Genomic DNA, 9,470 nt, shown 5'->3' on the forward strand with positions numbered 1-9,470 from the left:
TAGTAAATACTTACACAAAATTTTTCTTTAGCAGTTCATGCAGTGAGTCCTCTTCCTTCTCTCCCTCTATGTGTAACAGTGTCTCATGTCATCAGTCTTGGCCTACTCCTGTTCTTCCTCTTAAGCCTTTTCTTTCAGTGATCTTATTTCTTCACACAATTTCAACTACCATCTTTTTTACATCAATGGTTCACAGATTTACCTCTCCATTCCTGATCTATCTTATTCTGTCCAGGCTTGCACCTCTCCCTATTCTATAAGGACATCCAGAAATGAAGCCCTCCCTACTTATCTACTCTTGGATTTTACCACATTTCCCTATCCCCACTCTGTTTTGACAAGAATGCCAACCTCGATCACCCATCTGTACTTCTTCAACAAGTTTATGCTCAGTTTTCACATGCTACTGCTTGTATAATAATCCTCCCTGAACTAGCTGGTAAAGACTCTGTGATGTCCTCCTTAAATCTCTCTACAAGATTAGTTACTGCCATGATGCCTATGTGAAATTCCCAACTGATAATAGCCACATATCATGGCCAGCAGTGATTTCTGGTATCTGTTTTATTTATGTGTTTATGTATTATAATTAAATAATTTTTTAAAAAAGATTTGAAATGATCTAATAGTGCTCACAACCAGTCTATGTTCGCATATGTTTCTTTTGATGTTACTCTTGCACTCCTTATCCCTTTCCCTCTAACTGTTTGTTAACCCACATGTTCATTCTTGTCTTAAACTTGGCTGTAAACTCGTCAGAGCAGGGACTATATGCCAGGCAGCAAATCATATTTATATGATCCTCATTACCCTGGCATCAGAGAACCTAACAAACATTAATTAGTTTATTCTTGCATCAGACTTGTGAGGCAGGGAAGTCTTGCTTTATATTTATACAGTGCCTGCCACAACGGGACCCTGATTCTGACTGAGGCCTCTGGACACAACGGTAATAAAAATAATGTATAATAATAATAGCAACAGCATGTGGTACCACAGAACCAAATAGAAAAGTGTAGACACAAATGGTAAAATTTTCAAAAGTGTCTAAGCAATTTCATAGAATCATAGAAGATTAGGGTTGGAAGGGACCTCAGGAGGTCATCTAGTCCAACCCCCTGCTCAAAGCAGGACCAACCACAACTAAATCATCCCAGCCAGGGCTTTGTCAAGCCACACCTTAAAAACTTCTAAGGATGGAGGTTCCACCACCTCCCTAGGTAACCCATTCCATTCACCACCTTCCTAGTGAAAAAGATTTTACTAATATCCAACCAAGCCCTCCTCCATTGCAACTTGAGACCATTGCTCCTAGTTCTGTCATCTACTACCACTGAGAACAGCCTAGCGCCATCCTCCCTGGAACCCCCTTTCAGGTAGTTAAAGGTTGCTATCAAACCCGCCCGCCCCCCTTTGTTCTCTTCTGCAAACTAAACAAGCCTAGTTCCCAGCCTCTCCTCATGAGTCTTGTGCTCCAGCTCAATTTTGTTGCCCTCTGTTGGACTCTTTCCAGTGAATTAGGGTACTGAGGCTTCTAAGTCCCTTTAACTTAGGGCCAGATTTTTAAAGATATTTAGGCACCTATTTCTCACTGAAATCAATGGGAGTTCAGCACCTAGAGGCTTTTAAAACTCTGGCCCTCTGTCACTTAGCCATTTTTGAAAATGTTATCCCAAGAGCTGCTTACAAAATGCCAATCGGTGCACTATAGTCAAAGGAACTGGTGACATTAAAATAAACTGATTAAAAGAGTGAGTTCCTTTTTATGACAGTCAACAATGAGAGGATAGTTGGCATTTACAGGCACAAACCTATAAACACTGAAGAACACATGTACATACCAGAAAACACATTGCTACAGTCAATAGAACACATGGAGTCATTAGACTGCATATAGAAAATGTAGGTTATAAGTATGTCTAATCCAGATATGTCTACAGTTTACAGATTCTGTAGGTATACAAAAATCAGTAACTGGAAAACAGCTTCTATTACTTAAGCGTGTGGTATATGTCACATTCATCCCTGTATTTAAAAGAAAAGATGTGTCTTCAATTGAGAAAGGAACATAGGACTAGCACAGCTCCTGTGTCGCAGATTCATACATACCCTTTCTGCAAAAGAAGTTCAAACCTCGACTCTGCATACACATCCACACAAGTGTATGAAAGTGAAGTAGACCTACTACACATGATCCTAATGTGTTATCAATGTCTTTCATAGCTATTGCTCTATTCAGGTGTATGGTCATAAGATGCCAGTGTTTGCTGATTAAAATCATAGGCCAAAACCCTACAGTTTATGTTAGAAGGTAGGTGATGTTTCTATAAGTTTCTGGACAGCAATCTTTAGTTTGCCACTGGGATCCAAAGTACTTATTGTCAAAAGAGAGGGCTGCAGGATAAGAGCCATGCTATTTGATTAAGCAGTTGATAACCAGGCAATTTAAACAATAGTGACTATTTAAAAAAGATAGGAAGGACAAGAATATAATACCTAATACCTCTCTGACAAGAATTCTCATGTAAAGATACAAATTTCTCTCACAGTAATGCATAGTATCTAAATAATGTTTCAATCTCTGTTTTTGTGAATTTAAAAAACTTTCTCAGAGTTATGCAGCATGAAAAAATGAGTGAATCTTATTGTGGTCGCTGGTTTTACAAAACAGAGCCATGGGCTACAAACTTTTGAAAGGAACTGTTGAACTGCCCTTCCCTGGAGTCCTTATTTTATGTAGATTATGTGAGCCAAAGTATCTCTTTATTCTTCTGATATCATTTGTTATATTTATGTAAGGAGGTGTTGGCATTAGGTCTGAAGTGCAAATTTGTGTCAGAGTGTCGGAGCAATCTTGATGATGGAATATATGTGAGACTTTTTTTCTTCTCATGAAAGGTGCCAGACTGACATCACAGGAAATTAAAGTCCTTTCTTGAGCCACAGAACAGGTGCCTGTTCTGAAAGAACTTCTCTGTGGATGAAAATAGTTTAGTTTCTCTGCTGATTCTATCCTGCTGAACCAGGCAAAAAAGCTACCAGTTGTGGTAGTGATGGTGATCTTATGTTCTGATCTTACATTGTTCTTGGAACTTTTAAAAAGGTCTTAAAATGACTGTTTTAATAATATATAAGTCTCACAAATACAATTTGGACAGGATTTAACAGACCCCAAATATAGTAAAAGGCATCATTTTTGATGTTTTGAGTCATATTATCTGACCTTAGACCCAAGAAATCTTGAAAAGTCCAGTATATGTGTGCCAAGAGTATCTAAGGATATGGTATACCAAAGATGGAATATTTGAAATATTGCAGCGTCAGAATCATGTAATTCCTGTAGTACAGGACATTGGCAGTAAGTGAAGTGGGTATGTGTGACATTCCCCTCTGCAATCTGGACTGGTGTATTGTTGTGTCAACCCAATCCCTCACTCTTGGACACTCACCCTGACGTTTGCTGTGTGAACCCCCATTCCTGGGTCAGCCCACGCACAGCCTACAGCAAGCAAGCTGATCCTAATTCAGTGAGTGAGTGCCTCTAACCAGCCACTCATGGGATTGTGCAATGGTATGACCCCAGCCAAGTCCCCCAGTCCCAGATGCTACCCTAGGAATTGCTGTCATACAATGTAAATCAGTGCTGCCCACTGAACACTGCAAGCTCATTGATTCGTCAATTTATCAAAGAAATTGATATGCACCTTCCTTGTTACTTCAAGTGGAGTCTCTAACACACCTTAAACCACATGCACTACTTTAGGTAAAACAAACAAACACATTTTTTAAGTATAGAAAGATTTTAAGTGATTATAAGCCACAGGAAAGCAGATCAGATTTGATCAAAATTTTAAAAAGGGCAAATCACATTCTAAACTAAGCTTAACACTTTCAGTAACCTTACAGTCTTAGGTGATTCTCACCACAGGCTGGCTGGTCTCCTTACCAGCCAGGTTCCATGCTGGATCAGCATTTCAGTGGCTTGGTGGTGTCTGTAGATGGAGGTGGAAGAGAGAGAGAGAACAGCAAAATGTCTCTCCTTTTCAACAAGTTTTTTCACCCGCCCCCCTCTTCTGGGTCAGGTGACAATGTCCTTATATGGGTTCATGGGTTCATCCATGCTGAGTCACATGAACATCAATGTTTAGGCTAGTCCATTGTTCCTGGAAGAGCTGGTTTGTTTTATGCATGCCTTAGTGGGGCATGAACTGCTTCTCTGCTCTTGGAGGATTTTGCCTGAATCTGTTTCAAGCTATGAAACACACCTTTGGGAACATTACATAGTGAAGCCTCATAACCAGACATACGACATTGCAACATATATATTGCTATAATAATAAGGTTCAGTGTGTCATGAGCATTCCAAAAACATTTTACATGACATGCTTTTCATTAAACAATACAGAATTACACTAATAGGATGAGCATGTATGATACACAATCACACCAAAAGGGTGTACATGGGGGTGCAGTGTGTACCTTATGCTACCATGCATATTAAAACTAGTAATGGAGAAGATGATTGCAGAAAATTACACTGGCTGGATCATGGGCTATGTTGGGACCTCTTAGCCCTGCTCCACCCATGCTGCAACTCCAAAGCTAGTGTTGCTTACAGCAGGAGGGTCATCCCAGTGCAGTGTAATGCAGGCATAATGGCTCTTATGCTCCCTCCTACTCCCTGTGGCTGGCATAAAGAGTGCAGCTGGGGCATAGGGTATTTGGTCAAGGCTATGCTATACTCTGGTGGCCCCAGCTGTTTTATTAGACACATGGGGCTTTTGACAGCTGTTGTACATTCCATCAGTCTTCAGACTTCTTTATTTCTGCACAGCGGCCCCAGATTTGTGGGCTTTAAAGCGACTTGTTACTATGCCTACCACACCTGAGGTGCACAACATGATTCTTGACTGCTGCCCAGGATCAAGGCCAGCATCTTTTGCTCAAGGTCCCATTAAGAACGCAACTAGTGATAGGCTTACACTGTTTTTCTACAGATTTTTATTTAACTCAAGCAAAATTGACTTTAAAATAAAATCCAACAGGTTTCCCAGTTGATTTTGATTTAATGGAGGCCTTTTGTAGAGGGCCTTAGGGTATGCTAGCTCTAGCTATTTATCTTTATACTGGGTAGTTTATATATTTTAAGAAAGTGACAAATGATAGCTTTAAAAAAACTCATTATGGTAATTGATTATTATAGAAAAACCTTGGAAACTTTATGAAAGAGAGCCATATTCTCTGAATGTCTTAGCTTTAAACCAGACTTGTAATTAGAAGAATCCATAAACATATATCACATTAAGAGGAGCTTGGTCAGTAAGTTCAGAAGAAAACTCTGAAGTCACTTTAATGTTCTATGTTAAAATGGCACTCAGTAGTGGCTTTCCCTTCCCATAGAGAGATTATTATTTTACTCAGTTGAGCAGAGGACCACCCACATTGTTATAAGCCCTCTAACAAGAAGTGCTAAACTATCGTCTCTGAGCATTTCTTTGGGAAGGATGATTGTGATTGTGAATCTTTTACTGGAGAGTCACCAAGTGTGAGAATAAGGTCATTATTTTTTTTTATCAGAGTGGCTTTCTGGGATTCATTCTAGGGCTTGAATTATCTCCTGTCCTGCTAGCTCTGCTCCCTAGTCTCTCAGCCTGTCTTCAGCCTTGGGTTCTCAGCCTTCAAGCAGCTCCACTGCCTGAACATCAGCTGCAGCTTATCCAGTCTCTTTCCTGACAGACTCCAACCCTGGGTCTATGGGCAAAAGAGTGCCTTTGCCTAACACCAACCTCCTTTCTAATTTCAAGACCTCTTACATATATATCTTAAAAACCTCCACAGCTTGGAGATTTCCATATAAAAACCTTTGTTAAATTATAGTTAATATCACTATGCACAGTTCATTTGCTCACATTAATATAATAAAAGCCCCAAACATTAAAACCTATGGAAATCATAAGCCAATGTTACACCGATAATACTGACACCAATACACACACTAGCTCCTGAAACACAAGGTGAACATGGCTGCTGTGCAACCTTTTGGCATTGTGCAGTATATGCTCCCTCACCCAGCATTCTACTTCCTTTGGAGAGGCCATTACTAGCCTCTAACAGTACTTATGGTATTTATCCTTAAACTAGAAATGAACCTCAAGGAAACCCAGAATCATTCCAGTTGCCCACTATGGGAAAGTTCTGAACTGAATCCAAACTACAGTCAGTTTAACTTCAGAACCTGGAAAGATAATGGAGCAAATAATTAAGCAATCAATTTGCAAAAACCTAGAAGATAATAAGGTGATAAGTAACAGTCAGCATGGACTTGTCAAGAACAAACCATGTCAAACCAACCTGATAACTTTTCTTGACAGTGTAATGGGATTTGAGGGGAAGCGGCAGATGTAGTATATGACTTTAATAAGGCTTTTGGTGCTGTCTCTCATAACCTTCTCATAAACAAATACAAAGGGAAATACAACTTAGAGGGAGCTTCATAAGGTGGGTGTGTAACTGGTTTGAAAACCATTCCCAGAGAGTAGCTATCAGTGATTCACCATCAAGCTGGAAAGGCGTATCAAGTGGGGTCCTGAAGGGATCAGTTATGGATCTGGTACTGTTCAATATCTTCATCAGTGATTTAGATAATGGCACAGAGGGTACACTGATAAAGTTTGCGGACAATACCAAGCTGTGAGGGGTTGCAAGTGTTTGGAAGATAGGATTTAAAATTCAAAATGATCTGGACAAGCTAGAGAAATGGTCTGAAGTAAATAGGATGACATTTAATATGGACAAACACAAAGTACTCCACGTAGGACGGAAAAATCAGTTGCATACATACAAAATGGGAAATGACTCCCTAGGAAAGAGTACTGCAGAAAGGGATCTGGAGGAGCTCGTGAACAGTGGCAGCTAACAGGGGAGTTCTCCAGGTGAAGGAGGAGTGACTACATGATCTTGGAGTGAGTTTGTTGTCTGTACTGTGTGTGTTTGTGGTGTGATTGCTGCTTGACTGAAGTATATCGTGTGGTCGGTCTGTTTGGGGGACTCTTTGCTGATCCTAGCAGCCTACTAGGCAAAGCTGAGAGTTTAAAAGGCCCAATCCTAAGCCACCAGAGGAGCTAGCTAATAGGGGAGATTTGCGAGAGAATTTAGAGGGGGAGTGGGAGAGTGAGGGAGTAGATACACTTCATTAAAATTCTGTAAACTAAAGACAATAACCTCCCCTCCCCCTGATAAAAAACAAACAACAATAAAGAGCTGCAGGCCGAAGTCCAACAACGGAGGGAGAAATAATCACTTCCCTCGATCTGCTGGCAATGCTTCCACTAATGCAATATTTTTCTGTATTTTCTGTACCTTTTCCAATTTCAATAAATCTTTTTTTGAGATGGGGTGACTAGATCTGCACGCAGTATTCCAGATTTGGGCATACCATGGTTTTATATAGAGGAAATATGATATTTTTTGTTTATTATCTATCCCATTCCTAATTATTCCCAACATTCTATTAGCTTTTTTGACTGCTGTTGCACGAGTGGATGTTTTCAGAGACCTATCCACAATGAGACCAAGACCCCATCATTTTATATGTATAGTTGGGATTATGTTTTCCAATGTGGATTACTTTGCGTTTATCAACATTGAATTTCATCTGCTATTTTGTTGCCCAGTCACTCACTTTTGTGAGATCCCTTTGTAACTCTTTGCAGTCTGCTTTGGACTTGATTGTCATGTGTAGTTTTGTAGCATCTGCAAATTTTGCCACCTCACTGTTTACACCCTTTGCCAGATCATTTATGAATATGTTGAACAGTACTGGTTCCAGTACTGACCCCTGGGGGACACCACTATTTCCATTCTGAAAACTGACCATTTATTCCTACGCTTTGTTTCCTATCTTTTAACCAGTTACTAATTCAAGAGAGGACCTTCCCTCGTATCCCATGACTGTTTACTTTGCTTAAGAGCCTTTGGTGAGGGACTGTAGCTGGGAAGTGTGGCCTCTCTCGGAGGCCCCTCTGGGAGGTGGACCCTGGGAGTATGGCAACACTTGACCAGAAGCAGGGAGGCGGGTCAGGAAGTTTAAGAGGCAGGCCTTCTCACTCAGTCAGGGGAAGGCGTCCGAGAAAGAAGGACGTCTGTCCCTTGGTGCCGGGGCCTGAACCTGTGTCCGATCATTACCCGGAGGAGAAGCTGCCGGAACTTCCCACTGCCTGGGGCCTGGAGGACCTAGAGCCTCCTGAGCCCAGTGATCCAGAGGAAGCCCCTGGATCCTGGGACCTGGAAGAGCTACCCGTGTTGCCAACCTGTGAGGGGCTAGAGACTGTTTCCCCGCTGCCTGCCCCGTTTGTCTGTTTCACCCACCTAAGGGCCAGGGCCTGAAACTAGGGTTCACCCTGCTAAGGGCAGGAGATGGTTCCCTTTGTTTGTGGACTCCCCACAGGGGTGCCAGGAGGTGTGGCCTCCCTTGGAGATTGATGGCGAGGGAGAGCCACTGGCCCTGCCCCCAACAGGGAACCTTTTACAGGGACCTTTTGAAAGGCTTTTTGAAAATCTAAATGCACTACATCCACTGGATCACCCTTGTCCACATGCTTTTTGATCCCTCAAAGAATTCTAGTAGATTGGTGAGGCGTGACTTCCCTTTACAAAAATCATGTTGACTCTTCCACAACAAATCGTATTCATCTAAGTGTCAGATGATCGTGTTCTTTACTATAGTTTCAACCAATTTGCCTGGTATGATGTTAGACTTACCGGCTTGTAATTGCCAGGATCACCTCTGGAGCATTTTTTAATAATTGGTGTCTCACTATCTTCCAGTCGTCTGGTACAGAAGCTGATTTAAATGATAGGTTACATGCCACATTTAGTAGTTCTGCGATTTCACATTTGAATTCCTTCAGAACTCTAGAGTGGATACCATATGGTCCTGATGACCTATTACTGTTTAATGTATCAATTTGTTCCAAAATCTCCTCTAATGACACTCAATCTGGGACAGTTCCTCAGATTTGTCACCTAAAAAGAATGACTCAGGTTTGGGAATCTCGTTCACATCCTCAGCTGTGAAGACCAATGCCAAGAATTCATTTAGTTTATCTACAATAGCCTTATCTTCCTTGAGTGCTCCTTTAGCATCTTGATCCTCCAGTGGCCCCACTGGCTGTTTGGCAGACTTCCTTCTTCTGGTGTACTTAATTTTTTTTTTTTTTTTTGCTGTTACTTTTTTAGTCTTTGGCTTCAAATTCTTTTTTGGAATTCCTAATTATATTTTTACCCTTCACTTGCCAGAATTAATGCTCCTTTCTATTTTCCTCCATAGGATTTAACATCCCTTTTAAAAGATGCCCTTTTGCCTCTAAATGCTTCTTTTACTTTGTTGTTTAGCTACGATGGCACTTTTTTTGACTTTTTACTATGTTTTTTAACTTGGGGCAAACATTTAAATTGAGCCTCTATTATGG

The sequence above is a fragment of the Emydura macquarii genome, unplaced genomic scaffold, assembly GCF_026122565.2.
Source record: "Emydura macquarii macquarii isolate MOO-44397 ecotype Brisbane River unplaced genomic scaffold, CSIRO-AGI_Emac_v2 contig_2636, whole genome shotgun sequence".
In the NCBI taxonomy this organism is placed as follows: Eukaryota; Metazoa; Chordata; order Testudines; family Chelidae; genus Emydura; species Emydura macquarii.